The sequence below is a fragment of the Mesoplodon bidens genome (assembly GCF_964165515.1).
Source record: "Mesoplodon bidens genome assembly, chromosome: 11".
In the NCBI taxonomy this organism is placed as follows: Eukaryota; Metazoa; Chordata; class Mammalia; order Artiodactyla; family Ziphiidae; genus Mesoplodon; species Mesoplodon bidens.
Genome location: NC_138167.1, coordinates 24,679,089 through 24,705,598, shown reverse-complemented (window position 1 = coordinate 24,705,598; position 26,510 = coordinate 24,679,089). Strand labels below are relative to the sequence as shown.

Sequence of the window (26,510 nt, the reverse complement as noted above, 5' to 3'; positions counted from 1 at the left end):
GCAATTTTCTGAGAGATTTACCTGCAGGAAAAGCCAGGAACATAAAGGCCATTTTCAGTTTCCTGCCTTAAGCTTCTTCTTTTCTCTCAGTCCAGGAGGGGTTTGGGAGAGCTGGGTCCTGTCAGTTTAACTGAGGGTGACATTAAATGTAATCTCAGCAGCAGCTGCTGTGATGGTTCCAAGGGAAAGACCCCTGGAGCAGGAATCAGAGAACAGGGCTCTGGTCTGGCCAGAGTGGAGGCTTCGTGTCATGCACAACGGAAGCAAAGGCTGCAGGGGCTGGGAAATGTCAGATCTTTTTTCTTAAAAGCTGGACAAGGTCATCCAGTCATGATTTGACAAGCAATGGTTCTAGCTCCAATAGCAGCTACAAACCAAGGGAAATTTCTTCCCCAGTTAAGACCATCACAGCTGAGCCAGACTGTCTGAAATTCATGGGGGCATCGTCCACACTACTGCATTCTAGAGGGCTGAACCTCAAAAGTGGGTCTCTTTATGTCACAAGACAAGAAGGAATATGCATCCTGGACTCAGTGCCCTAAAGAGGGATTAAGGTTGGGCTTCCCTGGTGGCACAGTGGTTGAGAGTCTGCCTGACGATGCAGGGATCACGGGTTCGTGCCCCGGTCCGGGAAGATCCCACATGCGGCAGAGCGGCTGGGCCCGTGAGCCATGGCCGCTGAGCCTGTGCGTCCGGAGCCTGTGCTCCACAACGGGAGAGGCCACAACAGTGAGAGGCCCGCCTACCGCAAAAAAAAAAAAAAAGAGGGATTAAGGTTAGGGAGGCCTGGACTAAAGTGATGTGAAGGGCTACCAGTGGGATCTTGGTTCCCTAAGTTAGTTTTGTAACAGGAATCAATTAATTGTAAACTTAACCCTGAAATGCCACATCCAAGTCCACAGCCCATTGGATACTTTCTGATTTAAAATGCATAGAAGTATGTGAATTTTGCCTACCATTGCCATTTTTTCTTTGGCAAACTAAACTTTGGCATGTATTTTATATTCATGTTCGCACAGTATTCCTTGCTTCTACTGAACGTTAAATAACCATAAACTTAAAATAAGCTATCTGACTTAAGAAAATAATCATAAAATAATTTCTTTCAACGTAACTTCGGTTAAACAGTGAACCAGATCTTACCCTGAAAAATCTATTTTTTTAGGGTTTAAAAATCATAAGCCTTAAGCTCAGAGTCTACATATACAGCCATGTGGCAGGATGACATAAGAAATTCCCTGTGGCAGGATAACACGATGGAGACGTTTACTAAACAATGAGAGAGAAAGTTTTCTCTTTCCCCACTCAAGAGGCTGAGCAGGCTGTTGGTCTAGAAGAACAAAGTCCCCTTATTTGGGGGCAGGGTTAGGAGGCTTTTTAAAGCTTAGGCTCAAGAAGGTGAAGGAGAAGGGGCAAAACAGTTATTTTTCCTCTTTTTCTAATCCTAGGTTTTGACTGGTGTGGACCTATCTGGCCCAATCTCAGGAGGTGCAGGATTTGAACAGCGTGGTCCATGGATGCCTGGGGCATGAACCCATAGTCCTGCCACCTTGAAAGTCTCAGTAGGGCCAATGACCAAACCACATGGTCACAGAATAGCAGGACCGTGAATATCAGGTGATCCTCTGGGGGGCAATCATAACGGGCTCAAGACCAGAGGCTTCGCTGCGGCTTCACTTGTGGCGCTGGCCGCTTCCTGCCGGAGGACGGCCGGAACCCCAGAAGGGTGTCCCCCGCGCAGCCAGGGCCAGCATCCGTGCAGGGATGACTGAATGTCGCAGCGAGGGCACTTCCCTACCCCTCGCCTGCTTCTGTGGCACCGTGAGGCCGACAGAAAGGCGCGAGCTGGGTGTGTGCGAGTCCAGGTTTGACTTGCACTGATTCTGGCCTGCGGTCCAGGATGGCTTGTTCTTGGGACCAGACCTGACCAGAAGTTGACCTCATGAGTACTTCAACCTCTGCAGCTGCCATGCTCCTCCGGAGGCTGAGGCAGCTCTCCTGGGGCAGCACTGCTGTCCAGCTCTTCATCTTAACGGTGGTGACCTTTGGTCTGCTGGCCGCCCTGGCCGGTCACCGGCTTCTGAACTTTAACTTCTACCTGCGCCACTGGCATCTGAACCGAAAGAACCAAGAGTTCCTGCAGCAAAGCTTGAGAGAGGGTGAAGCTGCCCACTGCTGCCCTCTGTCAATGGCTCGGTGCCCATCGCCTGGCAGGCCACTCCCCACCCCTAGCTGGTCATCGCCATCATCACAGTGGACAGGCAACCTGGCTTCCACTATGTCCTGCAGGTCACGTCCCAGTTTCATCAGCTCCTTCAACAATGAGGCCCCCAGTGAGAAGGGCACCAACTTTTCCTATGCAACGTGGAGTGGAGCGTGAGCCATTTAGATGCCAAGCTGCTGTCCAAGTACGTCTCTGTGGCCAACAGATACGAGGGCACGGGGGATGACCAATTCGTTTGAGAAAGAGAAGCAGGACTGCGTCTATTGTCTGGAATCCTCCCTGCAGACCTACAACCCAGACTATGTCCTGATGGGAGAAGATGACCCCGTTTCAGAAGAGCAGATCTTCCCAGTCTTGGAGCAACTTCTTCGGGCTCGCTTCTCTGAGCCGCACCTCAGATATGCACTTTATCTGAAGCTCTATCACCCTGCGAGGCTCCAGCACTACACCACCCGGAGCCCATGCGGATCCTGAAGCGGGTTGGTGTCGGCATGTTGCTGGGGCCCTTACTAACCTGGATATATATGCAGTTTGCCAGCCGGTTGGGGTTTATCTAACCCGTCATGCTCTTCTTCTTCCTGTACAGCATGGGTCAGGTAGAGTTGGTGGGCTGGCACTATTTCCTGGAGCTGCGGCAGCTGCGTCCTTCCCTGTACAGCGTGGTCCCTGCTTCGCAGTTTTGCACCCCGGCAATACCTTTCCCTGCCCGGGTGGCCCATTGGACCCTCACCTACCTGTCCCAGGTGTACTGCCACAAGGGCTTCAGCAAGAACATGGCACTGTTCTCACTGTTGAGGGCCAAGGGGGAGCAGGCCTATGTGGTGGAGCCCAATCTTGTGAAACACATCAGGCTCTTCTCAAGCCTTTGGTACAACTTTCACCCCAGTCTGCTCTAGCTTGCCAAGAAATGCCTTTCTGAATTGGCCACTTCTTGGAGATGCAACTGTTGAGCTCTTTCTTTGAACATGGTTCCTTGCAGATATTTCATTGCTTTAAGTTTGCTAGGGATATAGGTACTGGGATGACTGAAGAACATGCAAGTAAAGCACCTTGTCTTTGGTAACTCTCTGGCAGGAGCAAGCTGTTCACCATGAGTCCAGACCTCTGGCCCTCCCCACAGCCACACTGCCTCATGCAGTCTGACCCACCCAACGAGGGGCATTTAAATACCACTTAAATTCTCCAATTGTTTATTGATTGGCTTCGCGATAGAGTTTGTGACTACCAAAAATATTGTGCATAGTGATATGACTGGTTTAGGATTTTAAGGGTAGAATTTGGTGAAAGGTGAGATTCTTTTGCAATGATTTCTTTCTCATTGGGAATAAGAATAGATGAATGTTTCGAATATATGTCCCAAGAGGCAGGACCATGTTGATAGATTCTATTTGTTTCCTTGACCTGGAGTAATAAAAGTGGAAAATAGCCACACAGTGCCCAGCATCTTGCAGGTGTTACCTGGCATTTTCTTTTCCACACATTTGTAGTGCACTGATAATCAATTTTGTTCATGAGAACTTTAAGGCAGAACAAGGTCTGAAAGCATCTTCTGGATCATCAAGGATGGATTGCTTATGTTTAGTAGTGATTTAATATTGAAGATTTCTATCATAATCTGATTCCTTGAAAGTTGGACATTGCAGAATAATATAAAATGGGTGAGCTCTTTACTAATAGCATACCCTTTTCCCTAACTTTGCTGGCTAATCATTCACCTTCATTTCTTTTTCTTCTGTGCAGCATGATATTATAGGAGAAAAAAGCATGGACTGAAGTCAGAAGACCTGACTTTTTATTTCAGATCTCTGTCATGTCCTAGTGGTGTGAACTTGGGCAAGTCATAAGCACTCTGGGTCTCAGGTTTGTTGCCTGTAAAATGGGGACAGTGATATCTACCTTTTAAATTGCCTTGAGGATTAAATGACAGAATGTATGTAAAACACTAGCAAGTGTTTATCTCATAGAGGGCACTTGGTGAATATTAGTTCTTTTCTCTCCTATAATAAGCACATACAACTCAAGTGTATTTTGGACAAAGTATTAGTGATATTATTTAAAGTATGATATGGGGTATAGGGCTGACACCTATGGAGCAGCTGTTCCAGACCAAACACTGCTAGAATAAAGGCTGGCTTTTCCTTGTGACTTCAGAAGGATATGCAGTTCAGTTTCATCTAGCCCCACCTCCAGCCAAACCCAAAATAAGAATTGTTCATTCAAACTGGAAATGATCTGAGACTCCTCTTGAGCTTATTCTAAGACTAGCATCTGAAAATTACTCTTCTCAAAAGTTACAAGTAAATGTCACTTGACAATACTTATTGGCCAGTGGCCAACAAGTCCCTTTGTGGGGATGGATGATTATATTAGAGTTCAAGCAGCTGTCCATTTTGTTTCAGTGCCACATCTTACATTTGCTTTTAAGTTTCCACAGTGAGCTACCATCTTGGGATCTGCTTGAGAACACTGAGGGAGTAACAGGGGTTCATCATCACAATTTATACATGAACAAACAGGCCCAGAGATGTTAGAGAACTTCCTCAGTTTCACACAGCTGAATAGCAGCAGAGAGGACTGGAATGTAGTAGCTTTTTTGACTTCCAGCCCCCATACTTTTTTCTTAACCACATTCATTTTATAAATATCTATGTAATCAAATTCTCTTTTGTGAAATCCAATTGTAACCTGGGCTAAATAATGTTTCTGTAACCTAAGATGGTAAAAACTCACTGTGGTGTTGGTCTTGGGGAACAAACAGGTTTCAGTATGTGTTGTGTTGTTATAGTGAGCTGTTATGTATCCCCAGGAATGTCCAAAGTGGCCAGAGCTACTAGATGACTTATTGAGATGCTCAGATTCCACCCCTACATCCCTCCTCTCCCAGTAACTGGTTCAGTCCCATGTTTGAGAAGAGAAACACTCTCAACCTAGAATTCATTTGAGTTTGTTGCATTAATGATTGGATCTCTTCGTGAAAAGTTTATGTCCAATGACAGAACATTTAAGCTAGCCAAGCCCTAGATCAGAATCATTGCTGGTTTCCATTTCTGCTCTTTCTAATTCAGTTGTCTACTGCACACAGACATCCCTTCCCCTGACTCCTTCATTCTCGATGGCTAAGGTCATCTTTCCCTTGTCATATTCCTCTACTTACACACCAAGACATCTTCCCCCATTGATCTTAACTAGAGTCTGCCATCCTTGGACATTTTCTGCAGAAGCGGAAATCCTACCCACTTTTGTCCCTACCTACTTTCTAGATCGCCCTCCCTTTTGTCCCTCATTCCTAGAGTCCAAATTGTGTATGTTATTCTGGATTAGGACAGCTGACAGTTTTACACCAAAGCTGAAGTCTCTCATTTAATCCTGAGCAGGGGGCTAGGGGAGAACTAAAGTCCCCTTCCAATATCAAGGGACATAGTTTACCATGAGGGTGAAGGTCTCCAATGGTCCTGCATACTTTTCAGAATTTAAGTTATTGTCAGGCCTAAGAAGCTCCCTATTGTGACTGAGTGTATCTGCATAGACTTATCGGTTCAAATAAATGTACCTCTTTCACTGAGAAAAAGAAAAAAAAGACCAGAGGCCCTCCTACATTTCTCTGGATTGAATATATTCCTCAACCTTCTTGTAGATTAAGATATTATATATCTTCGATAAAAATGCATGCAAATTTAACTTGATTTGGAAAAATTTAGGAATGCAATGATTCTTGCTCCGTGTATTGAGGAGAGAATTTATACATATTAATGAGGTTAACATAGTGAGGGTTTTTCTTTTTCTTTTTTTTTTTGCGGTACGTGGGCCTCTCACCGCTGCGGCCTCTCCCGCTGCGGAGTACAGGCTCCGGACGCGCAGGCCCAACGGCCAAGGCTCACAGGCCAAGCTGCTCTGTGGCATGTGGGATTCTCCCGGACTGGGGCACGAACCCGCGTCCCCTGCATCAGCAGGTGGACTCTCAACCACTGCACCACCAGGGAAGCCCTAACATAGTGAGGTTTTTTCCACTTTTGCGCCTCACAGCGAACATTGCTGTTCTCAACTAACAAGCAGTGGTCTCTGCAGGAGCTCAGCTCCCACTAATAAGGGAACCAACGGGAGCAACGTCAGCACAAAGCTATGAGTGTGAGTCCAGATGCAAGTGTATTCAGAATAATTAGGGTTTGCCCATCAGCTGATGGATGTAATGCACAGTAGCAAACAGCAGAGACTTCGTGATCTACTTCCTACAAATGCTGGAATGAAAAGTTGTTTGAATTTTGATTGGTTCCAACTTTATCTCAGAAAACTCATAATCAGCTATAGGCCAGAGACCAGGATTTAATTCCCAGGTCTACCCAGCAATACTCCTAACCTTCAGTCCTGGGTCTGAGTCACACCTCTGTCCTTGGCCTGGATTCTGGCCCCAAAGCACCAAATTGTTGAACATTGTCAACTTCTCATTGTGCAGAGCAGTAAGTGGAAGCCCGCATGGAGCCATCTTCCCAGCCAGAACCAGAAGGCAGAGGACAGGCTGGTCACCAGGCAGCAGCAGAGTGGATTTCAGAGGCTGTGGCTTGGCGTCAGGACCTGTGGGAAGCGCATGGACACAGGCCGGCTGTTGTGAGGTCTTTCCAGAGAGATACTGTAATCATGCCTGCTCAGCTTCTCATCTCCTGTCTAATTTTCTTCCCAGCATCACCTCCAGGCCTCTGCTGGCAGCGGTGCTTTCCCAACTGATAGTTCCCATTAAATGAGTTTCAGATGCTGATTTTCTGTCTAACAGATGAGCAAGCATTTCCATAAGTTGCATCTCATTTTACCAACATCACTGATTTCTCTACTTTCTTGCATCCAGTCAATCATTTCACTTCAACTGTGCATTTTATTAATGAGCCGTTCACTCCCTTTTCCAGATCGTTAGTGAAGATGTCAGATTCTGACTTGACCTAACACCAGTTCCCAGGGGTCAATGCTGGCTTCCCTGAGAGCTCCCCAGGGAGACATTTTTCACTCTCCTTCTAGCTCTTTCATTGTCCCAAGCTACTTTAACATACTTCTTAGCTCACTTTCAAACACTTTTTGGGATATTGACATTAATGTTTATCCAAGAAGCTCCTGTTTGTGGGATGAATGGACAAATGGTCAAATGATACACAGCACAACACGCATAACCATGAAATTCCAGCTCCACTAAGTATACAGTGTAGGCTCATTTATTCACTCACTTTTGTCTAAAGAGCAGAAGGATTTGGCTACAATCCTTTGATTATAATCCTCTAGGCTGTTTCTGTCCTTCCAGCACTCACACTTGTACACTGATGCACCTGTTACACTTTACAGAAGCTTCTGATTTCAGTACACCTTCCTGGCTGGGTTCAGGATATTTCCTGAATATTTGCAGGTTATTGGCTGGCAGTGAATCTTACACAGGTGGTTAATGGGTAAATTTGGATAAGCCAAAAGTTTCATGGCTAGAAGAGCAGGAATTATTTGTTGGGCCTTATTTGCCTGCTTTCATCCACTCTCAGTATAAATATGGTTTTAAATCTCTGGCTTAAATCAAAGGAAATAATTTATTAGATGAAGTTGATTTTCTTTTCTTTTTATTTATAGGTTGCTAGGTACAGAAGATATGCAAGTCCCATGCAAGCCTCATTACCAACTCTTTCATGTTTGATTGACCACTGGAAGCACTTTTCTTCCTTTTATTATAATACTTTGAAAAACTTGATATAATGAAAGCTGAGTATAAAATTGTATCTGTCCTATCATTTTAACACCTAAAAATATTCATTTGGACCTCAGTGTCCAAGGAGATGAAGGGAACCCCCTAGCGACCAGGTAGGATGTAGGGGGAGTGTGGAGGGAGGAGAAGTGGCGCCTGCATGGGACTGACACCCTGAGGGGTGGCTGGGAGAGGGAGGATTTCCCACGCCTGGGGGGACCCTTGGAGGCTTGGAGGATAAGGGAGGAGTGCAGTGGGTGTTTCTCCCACCCACTTGGGCTCCAGGAAGACTGCTGGGCTCCGGGGCCAGTCCTCCACGCTCCAAGGCCAGAGGCACTCCTGGGCCCCTCTGGTGCCCTAAGCCTAAGCCTCACCCCCCCACCAGTGCGTTTTCCAACCCTGTGGGTCCTAAGCATAGGCCCCGCCCCCATAAACCCTGCCCCTTCTTAAGCCCCGCCCCCCACAGCCAAGACCTTTTCCAGCTTTTTCTTTTTCCCTCTTCTTTGATATTGTGGTTCTGTTTTACCTTCCAACTGTAGTTTCATCTATATCTTAATTTTTTTAACATATATGTTAGTTTTCTCATCTTATTTTATTTTTTACTCTTTGTTATTGTTCTGCTCCTTGTTTTCTTTTTTCTTTCTGTCTTTTTTTTTTTTTTTTTTTTGCTGCCTCATGTGCCTTGCAGAATCTTGGTTCACAAGCTGGAGGTAGGGACTGGCTCCTATGGTGGGAGCTCCAAGTCCAAAGCACTGGACTAACAGAGAACCTCAGACCCCAGCAAATATTCATCAGAGTGAGGTCCCCCAGAGGTCCTCATCTCGACACCAAGACCTGGCTCTACCCAACAGCCTACAAACTCCAGTTCTGGAAGACTCAGGCCAAATGACCAGCAAGACAGGAACACAATCCCACCTATCAAAAAAAAAAAATGAGATGACAAAAAAATATGTCACAGATGAAGAAGCAAGGGAAAAACCTATAAGACCAAATAAATGAAGAGGAAATAGACAACCTACCTGAAAAAGAATTCAGAGTAGTGATAGTAAAGATGATCCAGAAATTCAGAAATAGAATGGAGGCACAGATTGAGAAATGTTTAACAAAAGATCTAGAAGAACTAAATAACAAACAGAGAAGAACTACACAATAACTGAAATGAAAAACACACTAGAAAGAATCAGAAACAGAATAACTGAAGCAGAGGAACGAATAAGTGAGCTGGAAGACAGATGGTGGAAATAACTGCCAAGGAGCAGAATAAAGAAAAAGAATTGAAGACAAACTCAGAGACCTCTGGGAAAATACTACACGCACCAACATTCATATTATAGGGGTCCCAGAAGAAGAAGAGAAAAAGAAAGGGTCTGAGAAAATATTTGAAGAGATTATAGCCAAAAACTTCCCTAACATGGGAAAGGAAATAGCCACCAAAGTCCAGGAAGCACAGAGAGTCTCGTACAGGACAAAGCCAAAGAGAAACATACTAAAACACATATTAATCAAACTAACAGTTAAATTCAAAGAAAAAATATGAAAAACAGCAAGGGAAAAGCAAAAAATAGCATACAAGGGAATCCCTATAAGTTTATCAGCTGATTTTTCAGCAGAAAATCTGCAAGCCAGGAGGGAGTGGCAGAATATACTTCAAGTGATGAAAGAGAAAAATCTACAACCAAGATTACTCCACCCAGCAAGGATCTCATTCAGATTCAACAGAGAAATCAAAAGCTTTATAGACAAGCAAAAGCTAAGAGAATTCAGCACCACCAAACAAGCTTTACAACAAAGGCTAAAGGAACTTCTCTAAGCGGGAAACACAAGAGAAGAAAAAACACTTAAGAACCCAAAACAATTAAGAAAATGGTAGTAGGAACATACATGTCGACAACAACCTTGAATGTAAATGGATTAAATGCCCCAACCAAAAGACTCAGACTGGCTGAATGGATACAAAAACAAGACCCATATATATCCTGTCTACAAGAGACCCACTTCAGACCTAGAGACACATACAGACTGAAAGTGAGGGGATGGAAAAAGATATTCCATGTAAATGGAAATCAAAAGAAAGCTAGAGCAGCAATACTCATACCAGATAAAGTAAACTTTAAAATAAAGACTTTTTTAAGAGATAAGGAAGAACACCACATAATGACCAAGGGATCAATCCAAGAAGAAGATATAACAATTATAAATATTTACGCACCCAACATAGGAGCACCTCAATATATAAGGCAAATGCTAACAACCATAAAAGGGGAAATTGACATAAAAACAATAATAGTGGGGAAATGTAACACCCCACTACACCAATGGATGGCTCATTCAAACAGAAAATAAATAAGGAAACACAAGCTTTAAATGATGCAATAGGCCAGACAGATTTAATTGATATTTATAGGACATTCCATATGAAAGTGGCAAAAATACACTTTCTTCTCAAGTGCACATGGAACATTCTCCAGGATAGATCACATCTTGGGTCACAAATAAAGCCGTGGTAAATTTAACAAAATTGAAAGTGTATCAAGCATCTTTTCTGACCACAACACTATGAGATTAGAAATCAATTACAGGAACAAAACTGTAAAAAACACAAATACATGGAGGCTAAACAGTGTGCTACTAAATAACCAAGAGATCACTGAAGAAATCAAAGAGGAAATAAAAAAATACTTAGAAACAAATGACAATGAAACACGATGATCCAAAACCTATGGAATGCAGCAAAAGCAGTTCTAAGAGGGAAGTTCATAGCAATTCAAGCTTGCTTCAAGAAACAAGAAAAATCTCAAATAAACCATCTAAGCTTACACTTAAAGCAACAAGAGAAAGAAGAACAAAGAAAACCTAAAGTCAGTAGAAGGAAAGAAAACATAAATATCGGAGCAGAAAGAAATGAAATAGAAACAATGAAAACAATAGCAAAAATCAATAAAAATAAAAGTTGGTTCTTTGAGAAGGTAAACAAAACTGATAAACGTTTAGCCAGACTCATCAAGAAAAAAAGGGAGAGGATGCAAATCAATAAAATTAGAACTGAAAATAGAGAAATCACAACTGACACTGCAGAAATACAAAGGATTATAAGACACTATTACAAGCAAGCATATACCAATAAAATGGACAACCTTGAAGAAATGGACAAATTCTTAGAAAGGTGCAATTTTCCAAGACTGAACCAGGAAGAATTAGAAAATATAAACAGACTTAACACAAGTAATGAAATTGAAACTGTAATTAAAAATCTTCCAACAAACAAAAATCTAGGACCAGATGCCTTCACAGGTGAATTTTATCAAACATTTAGATAAGAGCCAACACTTATCCTTCTCAAACTCTTCCAAAAAACTGCAGAGAGTGGAACACTCCCAAATTCGTTCTATGAGGCCACTATCACCCTGATACCAAAACCAGACAAAGATATCACAAAAAAAAGAAAATTACAGACCAATATCACTGATGAACATAGACACACAAATCCTCAACAAAATACTAGCAAAAACTCCAGCAACACATTAAAAGTATCATACACCATGATCAAGTGGGATTTATTCCAGGAATGCAAGGATTCTTCAATATATGCAAATTAATCACTGTGATACACCATACTAACAAATTGAGGAATAAAAACCATATGATCATCTTAATAGATGCAGAAAAAGCTTTTGACAAAATTAAGCACAAACTTATGATAAAAACTCTCCAGAAAATGGGCATAGAGGAAACCTACCTCAATATAATAAAGCCCATATATGACAAACCCAGAGAAACATATTTCTCAATGGTGAAAAACTGAAAGCATTTCCACTAAGATCAGGAACAAGACAAGGATGTCTACTCTCGCCACTCTTATTCAACATAGTTTTGGAAATCCTAGCCACAGCAATCAGAGAAGAAAAAGAAATAAGAGGAATCCAAATTAGAAAAGAAGAAGTAAAACTGTCACTCTTTGTGGATGACATGATACTATACATAGAAAATCCTAAAGATGCCAGCAGAAAACTACTAGAACTAACCGATGAATTTGGCAAGGTTGCAGGTTACAGGATTAATGCACAGAAATCTCTTGCATTCCTATACACTAGCAATGAATAATCAGAAAGAGAAATTAAGGAAACAATCCCATTTACCAGTGCAACAAAAAGAACAAAATACCTAGGAATAAACCTACTTAAGGATGCAAAAACCTGTACTCAGAAAACTATACAACACTGATGAAAGCAATTAAAGATGACATAAACAGATGGAGAAATATACCATGTTGTTGGATTTGGAAGGATCAATATTGTGAAAATAACTGTACTACCCAAAGCAATATACAGATTCAATGCAATCCCTATCAAATTATCAGTGGCATTCTTCACAGAATTAGAACAACAATTTTCCAAATTTTAGAGTGGAAACACAAAAGACCCTGAATAGCCAAAGGAATCTTGAGAAAGAAAAACAGAGCTGGAGGAATCAGGCTCCTCAACTTCAAAGTATACTACAAAGCTACAGTAATCAAGACAGTCTGGTACTAGCACAAAAACAGAAATATTGATTGATGGAACAGGATAGAAAGCCCAGAGCAAAATCCACACACATATGGTCACCTAATTGATGACAAAGGAAGCAAGAACATACAATAGAGAAAAGACAGCCTCTTCAATAAGTAGTGCTGGAAAAACTGGACAGATACATGTAAAAAATGAAATTAGAACACTACCTAACATCATACACAAAAATAAACTCAAAATGGATTAAAGACCTAGATGTAAGACTGGACACTATAAATCTCTTAGAGGAAAATATAGGAAAAACACTCTTTGACATAAATCACAGCAAGATCTTTTTTGACCCACCTCCTAGAGTAATGAAAATAAAAACAAAAATAAACTAATGGGACATAATTCAACTTAAAAGCTTTGTACAGCAAAGGAAACCATAAACAAAATGAAAAGACAACCCTCAGAATGGGAGAAAATATTTGCAAATGAAGCAACAGACAAAGGATTATTCTCCAAATATGTAAACACCTCATGAAGCTCAGTATCAAAAAAACAAACAACCCAATTAAAAAATGAGTGGAAGACCTAAATAGACATTTCACCAAAGAAGACATACAGATGGCCAAGAGACATATGAAAAGATGCTCAGCATCACTAATTATTAGAAAAATGCAAATCAAAACTACAATGAGGTATCACCTCACACCAGTCAGAATGGCCATCATCAACAAATCCACAAACAGTAAATGCTGGAGAGGGTGTAAAGAAAAGTGAACCCTTTTGCACTGTTGGTGGGAATGTAAATTGATACAGTCACTGTGGAGAACAGTTGGAGGTTCCTTAAAAAACTAAAAATAGAACTACCATATGACCCAGCAATCCCACTACTGGGCATATACCCTGAGGAAACTGTAATTCAAAAGGAAACATGTACCCCAGTGTTCATTGCACCACTATTTACAATAGCCAGGACATGGAAACAACTTAAATGTCCAATCACAGATGAATGGATCAAGAAAATGTGGTACATATATACAATGAAATATTACTCCGCCATTAAAAGGAACGAAATTGTGTCATTTGTAGGGTTGTGGATGGACCTAGAGTCTGTCACACAGAGTGGAGTAAGCCAGAAAGAGAAAAACAAATATCGTATATTAACACATATATGTGGAATCTAGAAAAATGGTACAGATGAACCTATTTGCAGGGCAGGAACAGAGACGTTGACGTAGAGAATGGACATGTGGACACAGTGGGCAAAGGGGAGGGTGGGATGAACTGGGATATTAGGATTGAAATATATACACTACCATGAGTAAAATAGATAGCTAGCAGGAATATGCTATAAAGCAAAGGAAGCTCAGCTCAGTGCTCTGTGATGACTTAGATGGGTGAGATGCGGGGGTTGGTGGGAGGGAGGTCCAAGAAGGAGGGGATATAGGTATACATATAGCTGATTCATTTCATTACACAGCAGAAACTAACACAACACTGTAAAGCAATTATACTCCAATTAAAAAAATATTCATTTTGACATAAGCTGAAAGAAAAAACAAAGGAAAAAGCTTGATTTTCAGAAGTTGCATAACTCTGGGTAAATTATTTTTTATTTTAGAATAATTTCCTTATTATACAAAGAGTTATTTATGCAGTATACTTTTACATATTCCATATGTTCCTCCAAAACTATGAAAATTATGGGTGTTTAAAAATCTCTTTTTTGGGAAAGAATTTCCCCTCAAATCTTTCAGTTTGTAGCCCAAGTGAAAGTGGACGTCCCATTAGTCAAGAGCTGTGGTGTTTCCTGAGGGGAAGCATTAAACATCTCCTAGGCAATAGATTCTCCAATGCCCCAGCTTTGCCACTTCATTGTAAGCACCATGTGATCAGTAAACCATTCCAGAATGTTAAGCATCTCTTCCATGATGACCTTGTGTGCATGTTCCAGTTATAAAGATGCTGATTTAAAGTTAATTATTAAATTATACTAAATGACATAGCATAGGATAATGAAGTGTAGTATCCATATTGTTATTATGGTTAATATATTTTGGTATAGTATATTATTGTATATTATCTTAGTGTGGTATATTACACCATAGTATAACATAGTGTGATATACTATAGCACAGGGTAATATAGTACAGTATAGAGTGGTCTGGTATAGCATGGAACAGTGTAGAGAGGAATGGTTTAAAATAGTATGGTAGAGTACAATACAGTACAGAGCTGCACAGTATCTATATAGCATAGTAGTTAGAACAATGCCTTTAGAATCACAGACCTAGTTTCAAATTGTGGTCCTACCACATACTAAAGGTACAGTCTTGAGCATATTACTTAGTGCCTCTGAGCCTCAGTTTCCACATCTGAAAAATGAAGATTAAAAATACTTACCATGATGAATTGGGAGATTGGGATTGACATATATACAATAATATGTATAAAATAGATAACTAATAAGAACCTGCTGTATAGTAAAATTTAAAAATTCAAAAAAAGAAAAGAGTAAAAAAAATAGAAATACTTACCATGCCGTCTGAGGATGAAGTTTTTATGAGGACTGTGAAGGTAATATATGTAAGGAGGAAGCACTGACAGTTCACAAGCCCTCAATCAAAACTCGCATTTCATGTATCTCACTGACAGTGGGGATGAGTAATGAAAGTGCTTGCTTTAAGGAAAGTGTCTCTCTAAAAGCATCTACAAAGAACTGGCTAGGACATGACTCAGGAGTGGTTGGGTGGTTGTATATTTACTTCTTAAGACAAGCATCCTAAGTGAACCTCCCAATCACTTACTATATTTTGCAAAGATAGGTGATGACCCTGGGATAGTATGGAGCTACTGAATCTTTGCACTGGTGATGACAACAAGAGAGAAGAGTTTTTAGAAATAGATGACAAACAGCTGCAGCCCTCTCTATCTTGGGAAAAGCAGTGCAAACTGCATAAACAAGTGTATACATTTTATTTTGTGGTTACCTCTTCCAAAACATCCAGAAGGAAAAGATCCAGATGTGCTCAAAGATTTGTTCCCAGGAATAGTGAATGTAGAGAACGTGAAGAACCAGAATCAAAGTGAAAGCCCTGTGGAAAACACTAGGAATCAATCAAATGTTTAAGATATTAAAGTGCATAAAAATAAATTTGACCCAAATTTCTTTCTGACTTGACTACTAATAACGACTTTGCCTCTGGCTGGCTTTGATATGTTTCATATTTAGACGTGCTTGGCGAAGACATTTGTACCCTTATACACAAGAATGTCTGTGCCCTTGCTGGAAAGGAAAACACCCCCAGAGGAACACTCGGGGTTCAAGAACACGCAGACGATGAGAGTAAAAGAAACACGTAGGTGATATAAATTTAGGGTCAGTTTAATGTTTGAAAATGAGATGTAACGAAAAGCACATTGAAGTGGAGACTGGAAAACTGAACTCAACACCTAATTTGACATTTCAAATGGTTGTGACCTTGGGAACTTTTCTGAGTCGCTGTTTCCACACCTGTGTTACAGAGAAACTATCACTGCCCTTTCCTATCATCCAGAGACACTGTGATTATCAAATGAAACCATGTATGTGAGACTCCTTTGGAAAATGAAAATGCTGTATGTTGGTCTGATTGTTCTTATTAGAAAGAAGAGGAGAGAGGCAGGGGGAGAAAATGGGAAGAGTAAGGAAGGGCTTTGGAATTGAACAGGCCTGTGTTTCATAGTGACTTTGCCCCTCCTCTTAGTAAATTTGTGGCTACAGGAAAGCCATTTAACCTTTCTTGGCCTCGGTTTCCTCATATGTAAAAATGGATATAATAAATATTATATCTCAGAGCTGTTTTAAGGATTGAGGGAAAAAATGTATGTAAGCTCAAAGATATTTGATTTGCAGTTTTAAAGCCATGTCTCATGCCCCTGAAGGTGTCAGGCCTATTTTTTTAATCATCAAAGTGCTTAAATTTGGAAAGGCTGAGTGACCGGCTCAAGTATATGCCAGCAGATGTAGAATTCCTGATGGAATTATCTTTTTTTTTTTTCAGTGTTTGTTTTGGCACCAGTTTAATAATTTTTCTTTTCTTTTTTCTTTTTCTTTTTTTAAATTTTCTTTTTTCTTTCTAATCGTTATACTTTTTTTAAACATCTTTATTGGAGTATAATTGTTTTCTGATGGAATTATCTCGATCAGATTATTTAACAATAAAAAAATTTTAAGAACCCAAGACCTTGAAAAAATACCTGTTTTGATTCAAATTATGATGACTATAGATCCCATGAAAACAATGAAATACATCATACAATTTGAGAAAATTTAGAATTTTTTAGAGGCTTTTTCTGTTATGTTGAATGCTTTTCCTGTCACTGCATTTCAACTAAGCTTCAAATGCACTCTTCTTTCTCTGCAGATCAAGTTTCCTAGTGTTAGAAAAAAACGGGAAGAGGTTAGTGAGATTCAAATAGCTCTAGGTTTCCTAAGCAAACCAGATACATTTAAGAGCACTCTAAAAGGTCTGTGCCTCATCTGGTGACCAGAATCAAGACCTCTCTGGTGTCAAATTAGAACATTTTTCTCCGTATCCCACTGACAACTCGGCTTTCTGGATCACTGTCACCAGTGGGGAGGAGAAGGGTGGAGGAAGGGATGCAGCACATCAAGGCCAGGTGTCCACTCCCACAGTTTGAATTGTAATATGAATACAAAGTTCCCCAAAAATATGGCCTTGTTTCTCTAGATGAAAAGTTGAAAAAAAATGTTTCTCCTTAGTCACTAATGAAACAAAAGCCAAAAATTCTTCATTTTACACTCTAAATTCAGAAATTATTCTACTTTGTCATTATAATCAATTGACTGTTACATGAAGACTATGCATAGGTTGAGGACTTGAATCTTGTCTTCCTTAACTTTTGTGTCTCCAGAACCTGCCATTCAGCCTGTGCTTAATAAATATTTGCTGGATACACAAACAGACATTCTGCTCAAAACCCACTGCCATGGACTGTATTATGTCCTCCTCAAAACGGATATGTTGAAACCCTTATTTTCCAATGTGATTGTATTTGGAGATAGGGCAGGGAGGCAATTCAGGTAAAATGGGGTCATAACGGTGAGGTCCTAATCCAATAAGGCTGGTGACTTCAGAAGAAGAAGAAGAAGAAAGAGTTCTCTCTGTCCCAGAGCACCAGGGAAAGGCCATGGAGGACCACAGTGAGAAGGTGGCTGTATGTAAGCCATGAAGAGATCCCTCACCAGAACCAGACCATGCTGGGACCTTGATCTTGAATTTCCAGCCTCCAGAATTGTGAGAAAAATTTCTGTTGCTTAAAACACTCAGTCTATGGTATTTTGTTATGACAACCCAAGCAGACTAAAACAACCACCAAAAGTAAAAACTGAAATTTTTGTCTCAAAGGAAAACTACCTTTTGAATCATGTACATATATGCAATTACCACTAACTTATATCCATCCCATACATATAAAAATGTGGATTAAGAAACCTAGATTTATTAAATATATCAAATGTGACTATGTAATGAAATGATGGCAAATACCATACACAAATTCATCTACCTGATGAGAGTAGAACAAGTAAAACCCTTGGTCAGTTAATTTGAAATATAGTTAGAACCAAACAGCTAAGAAGATACTAAATCAGCAAAGTAACCCATCTACTTCCTACTGGGGTAATTTTTTTCTTTTTTTGTCCCCCATTTTGCACAAGGAACATCTGGAGCAAGCTTAGAATGGAGCACTTGATGGGTAACATCCCTCTTGGCATATCTTAGTTTCAGCAAAGCCAAACTTCTGTGTAACATATCTTTTCTAATCTCAGTAATGAATTTCAATGGAAACTCTACTTATGTAAATAGAAAAACCTCAATCTGATTATTATCATATTGAGCTAAGGACAATTTCCCTCTTGTAATGCTTTTCTCATTGGAACTAGGACACTGTTACTATTTTTTAATCGATGGTTGCATCTGTACTTGAGGTTGTAGGAGACAAGGAAGACAATGCCGTTTGGAATAGCATGCTTCCGAGCATATGGGGCCCCATGATCCTCTTGTTGAGCACATTGGAGCAGACATGCTAGAACATCTGCAGTTGTGTGAAGTCAAAGAAGTGTTTGCTGCAGGCTTTGGCTTGACAAGCTTTGAAATATTTCCCAGCTTTTCAGAGGTATGACTATATCTTCCATCTTTTAAAATGTGCCAAAAGGGAAAGAAAACATGGAAAGTTGCCTCTGCCTACAGGATTCTAATTACTGTACATTTCTGTGTTCCACATATACAAGTTAGGACATGGGCTTAATCAGGAGAGCAATTACCACTAACTTGTTACGTTACTGAGTGACTGATCACATGGGATGTCTAGGCATTCAGACCACAAAGCTGAGGTAGTACAGAATTTTGGCTAAGAGTGAGATCTCAGAGTCGTGTCGCCTTAGTTGAGATAATTCATTCGTAATTACTAATAAGATACAATTCAGGAATAACAGCAAACTGAAACACATACAAACATACACGCAGACATGTGAAACTTTCCACAGTAATTGATATAAACATTTAAAAGACACAAGTTAGTATTATCTCTGTATTTCTTTAAAAAATTGATAGTATCTTTCTAATTCTTTTAGCACCATAGAGAGTCTCTTTTGTGAATATAATTTTCAACTTTTTGTTGTATAATTTATAGATGATAAAATGTACCTCTTTAAGTGTACAGTTCAATAAGTTTTGACAAACGTATACCGCCATGTAAGTTCCTCTCCAGTGAAGATATAGAATATTTGCATCATCCTCAAATCTTCCCTTAATATTGTTTACATTCTATCCTACCTCTCCTTGCCCCATTAACTACTAGTCAGCTTTCTGTCACCACCGTAGATTATGTCTCATCTAGAAATTCACAGAAATGGAGTATCATGTACTCTGTGTCTATCTTCTTGCACTCTGCATAGTGTTTTTTTAAATTAATTAATTAATTTATTTAGGCTGCATTGGGTCTTCGTTGCTGCACACGGGCTTTCTCTAGTTGCGGCGAGCAGTGGCTTCTTTTGTTGTGGAGCACGGGCTCTAGGCACGCGGGCTTCAGGAGTTGTGGCACGCAGGCTCAGTAGTTATGGTTCATGGGCTTAGTTGCTCCGTGGCATGGGGGATCTTCCTGGACCAGGGCTCGAACCCGTGTTCCCTGCATTATCAGGCAGATTCTTACCCACTGCGCCACCAGGGAAGTCCCTGCATAGTGTTTTTGAGATTCATCCATACAGTTATATTTGTTAGTGCCTGGTTCCACTTTGTTGTTGAAAGCAATCTTTGTCTTCTCATTATGAAAATCTCTTTTCCCATCTAACATTGATGTATTTACTCTTTTATTTTATCCTATGAAAAACACTAAATTATTTCATAATTATCTTGTAGTCCTTTAACCCTGTTTTCATCATATTTCTTACTATTTTCTAACTGAAAGTTGGAAATGTACTGTAAGTTAGGCTTTGTAAAGTGTTCTTAAAGGGCCACTGAGTCTGCCAAAGTTAGATCAATGGGATGCCATGGCAACTGAGCTTGACTTTGATGATTTTCTAGAGATATGACCATGCATATTTATCACTCATATCTGGAGTATTCTGAGGTGGCTTTTTTTTTTTGGCTCCAATGGCTTTTGGGGCTCTAATGTCTTTTTTTGGCTCCAACGGCTCCAATGGCTTTTTTTGCTATCATATTAACGCTTTTTTTGCTATCATATTAACACTGGCATCAAACATGTAAACTGCTATAATAAAAATAGCAGTCTGTGTAGCTAAGCACTGTATACCTTACCTCATTTAATCTTTGTAATAGCCCTGCAAATCAAGTCTTATCGAGCACTCAGTGTCAATCAGTGCTCATGGAGCTTACAGTCTAAAGGAGAAAGCTGAATTTAATGAGAGTATGATCCTTGTTATGCTAAGATTGGAAGCTATAAGAACATATAGGCAGCTAAGATCTTGCTGAAGAAGTGACCTTTTAGCTGGGGCGTGGAGGACAAGTAGGGTTTGCCAAGCCAGAAAAGGGAATAAGTATTCCAACGGGAACAATATGTGTGCAGGCTTGGAGGTGAGAAAGGTCTTGGCAGGTAGAAGGAATTAATAAAATATTTTGTGTATTTGGAATCCAGAGGTGAAGGCAGAGTAGGGCCAGCTGAGCCAAGCTGTACCTGAGCTGGGATTGGAGCTGTTGTGGAAGCCTGTGGTTTTGGATAGTAAGACTGGGTTTTGAATGTTGCTCACTATGGAATGGTAGTAATGTTCTACAGGCACCTATGTACAAAGATTCAGAGAACTGAATTCCAGTGGATTGGCTAGAGGATTCAGGGGGGGAAAAATCCAGTGTTTTCTCAGGTCGATATCGGAATAGCATGATGTCAATTAATTTACAACAATCCCTTTATAAATTACTTTATTATTGAAATTAATTAATATTTTTCCCTCCTAAGAAAATAATTCTTGGCGTTAGAAGTGGTTTTTCTGAGGTAGAGTTCAGAGGACGTATATAGTGTGAGGACCAGTTTCTACCATTGTTCTCTCTCTAGGTAAAGAAGAGTCTAACTTACAATGTTGTTAATATGATACTTATCACTGACAGTACTTTATTTTTAAAAGTTAATGGTTATCACATAGAACATTTCTGTATGCAAAATCCAAGAAATTTATTAAAAGACAGTCAATGATAAATATCTGTGTATTTTAAGGGCATTGAAAATCGCATCTCTGTTTTGCATTTATAGTAAGTGAAAAATCCAGTATTGCACATTCTCAAGGTAATTGTGGGGAGACCAAGACAAGTTTGGTCATTAACTTTATGTTACAAATTAGATTAAATGGATTTACAGGCTAAATCATTTTCAGTTCTTATTCACCCCATAAGAGGGGAGATTAAAGCAACCTAAGTGAGTAAGACTTTATTTAATAATCATCTTACCAGGAGTACTTTCTCAATGATTGGATCTAATACTCTCTAGTGATCTAATACTTGAACTACTCTCTGAAGGAAGTGAGGCGTTTTAGGGCTGTGACAATATGGTTAGGATACCTGAGTCTACTCAGGTAAGCTCCTGCAAATTTGCTCTTCCAGTTCACTAGGCTCTAGGTTCACTGTCTCCTTAGCCCTCACATTTCCTTATGCAAACAGGCACAGTGGTTAGAAAACACAGATGCCAGTTTTCCATTGTATAAGAGAAGATGCCTCTGCAATCTCTCATATAGGTTTTAACTGTTCAAGTTTCTTCCCTAAGTTAGTGGTTCTTTGCTTTTGTGATCACATTAAACTAAGCATTCCTCGTAAGGGGACTAATTGGGATTAGTAACCATTAGAATGTTTACTCTCTCACTGTGAAACACAGGGATTTAAATCTGTTGCCACAGCTACTTAGGATTCAGTCACACTGAGGGGATGATTTTGAGATTTTTCCACAGGGAAATAAACTTATTCACAGTCACCATCCTGGGAAGCTTGTAGTCTTTAGCTCAAAGTATAACATTTTTTATATTATTCGTACCTCATTTTTCTTACACCCTTGATTCCATATTATCTTTCTCATTCTCAGTGTCTAAGATTTTATTTCTATCTTTTTTTTCTTTTTTCCTTTTTTTTCGGTACTCAGCCCTCTCACCATTGTGGCCTCTCCCGTTGCAGAGCACAGGCTCCGGATGTGCAGGCTCAGCGGCCATGGCTCACGGGCCCAGCCCCTCCGTGGCATGTGGGATCTTCCTGGACCGGGGCACGAACCCGTGTCCCCTGCATCGGCAGGCGGACTCCCAACAACTGCGCCACCAGGGAGGCCCTCTATCTTTTTATTTCTTTTCCTCACTTCAGTTTTTAACAAATATACCTTGTTCTTAAAACTTTCCAAATTATCCCCCAAAACAATAGTAACTATAGCAGCAAAAGACTGTCAAATTGTTTTTATAATATTTAACTTTAAGAATACTGATTTTCATAGGATGACAGAATTTTGGAATTGGAAGTGACATAAGAGAATCTGATAGACATTTGGATGTCCTTATTGTCAAGTGCTTGCTCTAACCTTTTGCGCCCTGAAGAAGGTTGGATTATGGGCCCCAAATATATCCCTGAACCTGTAAATGTTACCTTATTTGGAAAAGGGGGTACTGCAAATGTGATTATGAATCTTGTGATGGGAAAATAATTCTGGATTATCTGGGTGAGGTATAAGTGCAATCACATGTATTCTTATAAGAGAAGCAGTGGAAGATTTGACACAGACAAAAGAGAAGGTAGACAGGAGAAAGCAATGTGACCACAGGGGCAGAGACTGGAGTGATGTAGCCACAAACCAAGGAGTGCCGGCTGTCACTAGAAGTTAGAAGAGAAAAGGAATGGATTCTCTTCTGCAGCCTCTGGAGGGAGGGCAGCCCTGCCAACATTTTGATCTCAGCCCAGTGATCATGATGTTGTGCTTTGGCCTCTAGAAATGTGAGGGAATTGTTGTTTTAAGTCACTACGTTTGTGGTAATTTGTTATAGTAGCCATAGGAAACAAATACACTCCTTCTCCAAAACTTGGGGGATCTTTTTGTTACTGGTTTAAAGGAGTTTGTTATAGATTCTGGATGTGAGCTCTCTAATAGGGTATATAAATTACAAATATCTTCTTTCATTTAGGACCTTGCCTTTTCACTCTCTGAGTGGTGTCTTTTCATGTTTAGATGTTCTTATTTTTAATGAAATCCAATTTATTGAACTTTTCATTTATTGTTGTGTTTTGAGGCCTTGTTTGAAAAAATCCATTTATTACTCTCAACATTTAGGTTTAAAATCCATCTAGAATTTATTTCAGTGTTTGGAGTACAGTAGGGGTCAGATTCATGTTTTTCCCATATTTCATTTGTCCGATGGAACATTGGACAAATGTTTTCTTACTACACTGCACTGGTATCTGTCATAAATCAAGGCCATATGAATCAGCTTTGCTTGTCTGGGAAGCAGATGTCAAGATGGAATTAGAAGTATGAGAGATTTATTGGAGGTAAAAGATAAAGGTAATAAAGATATCAATAAATGGGAGAAGGTATAGGAATAGGCAAGGGAAGTCTTCATACCTGTGAAGATGTGACACTTATGAAAGAAGAGAGGGAAAAAAGGAGGAATGCAGAAGGACAGCCTCAGAGAGCAGTCCTGGCCAATTCCATGGAGAGCTTCAGAGCATAGATGACTGTTAGAACCCTCCTGCACTGGGTAGATATGGCAAGGCCCTAGAACTCCCACTGTGCTCAGTCTTTGGCTGAAGATCCCCAGGGAGAATGTGTCCTCTATCCCAATGCTGCAAGAGCCCCTTAGGCACTGTAGCTAGTGCAGACCTGGTGCAGTTTGCTTGAAGGAAGATCCGAACAATAAACATACAAGGTTTCCATATTCCACTGCTTGCACCCTACAGATTTACTTCTCATGCATATTCAGACTCCACGATTCCCAGTTGGTCTCTTTTCCCGAGACGATATTCAAAAAAGGATGGTTAGTAGGATGAACAACAGCTCTCATTTTTGCAGTTGTTCTCAGTGTTGCAATTGATACACATTGTCTTTACTCCTCTGTTATCCATTCTAAATTCTTCTCACCCTCAGCTCTCACTTCTGTAGGTCTTTGTGGTTTACCTGTGTGAAACTGCGATTTATAATAGGAAATATATATTTGGTCTTTTTCTCTGTTCCTGGCACAGAGCTCCTAAAACCCTTGTATTTCCTAAGAGATAAGAGGGATAAGGGTGAAAGGAGCATTTTCATTATTCATAACAAGCGTCTTTCAACCACACCTGAATTTATGTTAATGAGATGACTTTTGGAAAAGCCCGTAAGGATGGGGGGCTGCTTGCCAGGAACCAACCATGTGATTAGAGGGTTAGAACTTTCAGCTCCACCCGCCCAACCTCTAGGGAGGGGAGAGGGGTTGGAGGTTGAGTTAGTCCTCAGTGGTCAAGCATTTAATCAATCATGCCTACTTAATAAACTCCATAAAAAACCCTGACTGAAGGAAACTGGAGAGCTTCCAGGTTGGTGAACACGTGGAGTGCTGAGTGGGTGATGCGCTTGGAGAGGGCATGTCTGCTCTGTGTCCCCTCTCTATACCTTGCCCTATGCCTCTCTTCCATCGAACTGTTCCTGAGTTGAATCCTTTTTATAAAAGAATGGTAATCTATTAAATAAAATGTTTTCCTGAGTTTTGTGAGCCATTCTAGCATATTATGGAACCGAAGGTGGGGATCACGGGAACCTCCAAATTATAGCTCATTCCTCAGAAACACAGGTGACAACCGGACTTGTGACTGGCATCTGAAGTGGGGGCAGTCTTGTGGGACCAAGACCTTACCCTGTGGGATTGAACACTGTCTCCAGGAAAATAGTGTCAGAGTTGAGTTATATTATAGGACACTCAGCTGGTGTCAGAGAATTGCCTGGTATGGAAAGAACTCCTATACATTTTGTAGTCAGAAGTGGAAGTGTAGTAGTAGAAGAGAGTAGAGTGTGGAAAAAGGGGAGTTCTCTTTCACAGCCTGGTAATGTGACTCAAATCCTCATTTCAGAGTGGTTTGAGCCCTTGGTAATCGTCTCCTTCTCAGGCCAGGGTTGCTGTGCATGTCCCTTTACAGTAACATTTGGGCAAGGAAATACCAAGAGGCACGCAAGTGTGTCACCTGAGTTTCACACATATTCTGTTCTACCTCAGCTTTATCTCATCCTACTGATCAGGGTCAATTACCATTGCTATGACTCTGGCTCCCTTCTCATGTGACAGTTCCTAGACACAAGGAGTCCAAAGTGCCAGGCAACAGTCATAGGTCGATGGGTTCTGTGCTTTTATTTTTGGATTTGCCCCCTTTGAGGATGAAAACCTCTAAACATTGGACAGCAGGGGTTGTGAACAGCAAGCACAATATTCCCCAGGAGCATGGAGAGTCATGGTAAGTGGGGCCATTCCTGCTTCCAATCTTTGTTTCCTGAATTCATGTGGTTTTCCTATTAGGACAGAGCATCATATAGAGGTCTCTGGAGGATAGCACTTTATACCTAAAGGGAGTTGCCTCAGAGCTGGTACTTCAACTGCACTTACAGCAGGATAATACAATATGCTATTAGACTGGCTCCTTCTGGATGGTATGATTTGTGATACAACCTATGCTCCCCATGACATGGGCCCATGCCCACACCTCCTTCACTGAAATGGGATCCCTGGCTGGATGCTATGTTGTACGGAAACAGGCATTTTGTAAGCCCCTGGATAGTGATTCTGGCTGAGGTTCTGTGGTCAGCAAAGGCCTAGAAGAGTGATTTATTCCCATGGGAAGAAGCCACTGGCCCTCTAGGATAGAAAGGGCCTGATATAGTAAACTTGCCACCAAGGAGCCAGAGGGTGTCCGAGAGGAATGGTGCCATATTGGATCACCGTTCCTGTCAGACTGTATATTAAGAGGTGACAACAGCTGGATCAACCTTCGTTAGTAGGTGCCCAGAATGTTGGGCTCATTTGTAGCCATTCTTGAGTGGCACTGTAATGCTTACACCTGTCAACCAAGCAGATTCAGAATGAAGCAAGCTCTGGGTTTTTTCTCTTCTTTCAGATGGTCAAAAGGAGTCCCCCATGTGGCTATAGGTGTGAGAAGGAGGGGAACACTGGTGCAGAGTCGTGGATGCCATTGAGGTCTGTGCTTCCTTTAGCCAGTTTAACCACTGGCTCTCAAAAAAAGTATATGTATCTTAGTCAATTCAGGCTGCTATAGCAGAATGCTGGGTGGCTGATAAACAACAGAGATTTACTTTTCACACCTCCTGGAGGCTGGGAAATCCAAGCAAGGTACCAGCAGATTCAGTGTCTCATAAGGCCTTCTTCCTGGTTCACCGACTGTCTTCTTGCTGTGTCCTCAAACGGTGAACGGGGCAAGGGAGCTCTCTGGGGTCTCTTTTATAATAATAGTAATCTAATTCATGAGGACTCCATCCTTATGACCTAATCACCTCCCAAAGTCCCCACTTCCTCAAATTGGGGATTAGGTTTCAACATATGAATTGGGGGGGGGGATACAAACATTTGGTC

At 40.8% G+C, this 26,510-nt stretch overlaps 1 pseudogene across 1 annotated transcript; it reads left to right on the top strand.

The window, feature by feature from the left end:
* The first annotated feature begins 1,942 nt into the window (after positions 1-1,942).
* Positions 1,943-3,120, top strand: LOC308625285 (post-GPI attachment to proteins factor 4-like; annotated as a pseudogene). Its single transcript has one exon. The product of its transcript is annotated as a post-GPI attachment to proteins factor 4-like (transcript).
* Positions 3,121-26,510: the final 23,390 nt, after the last annotated feature.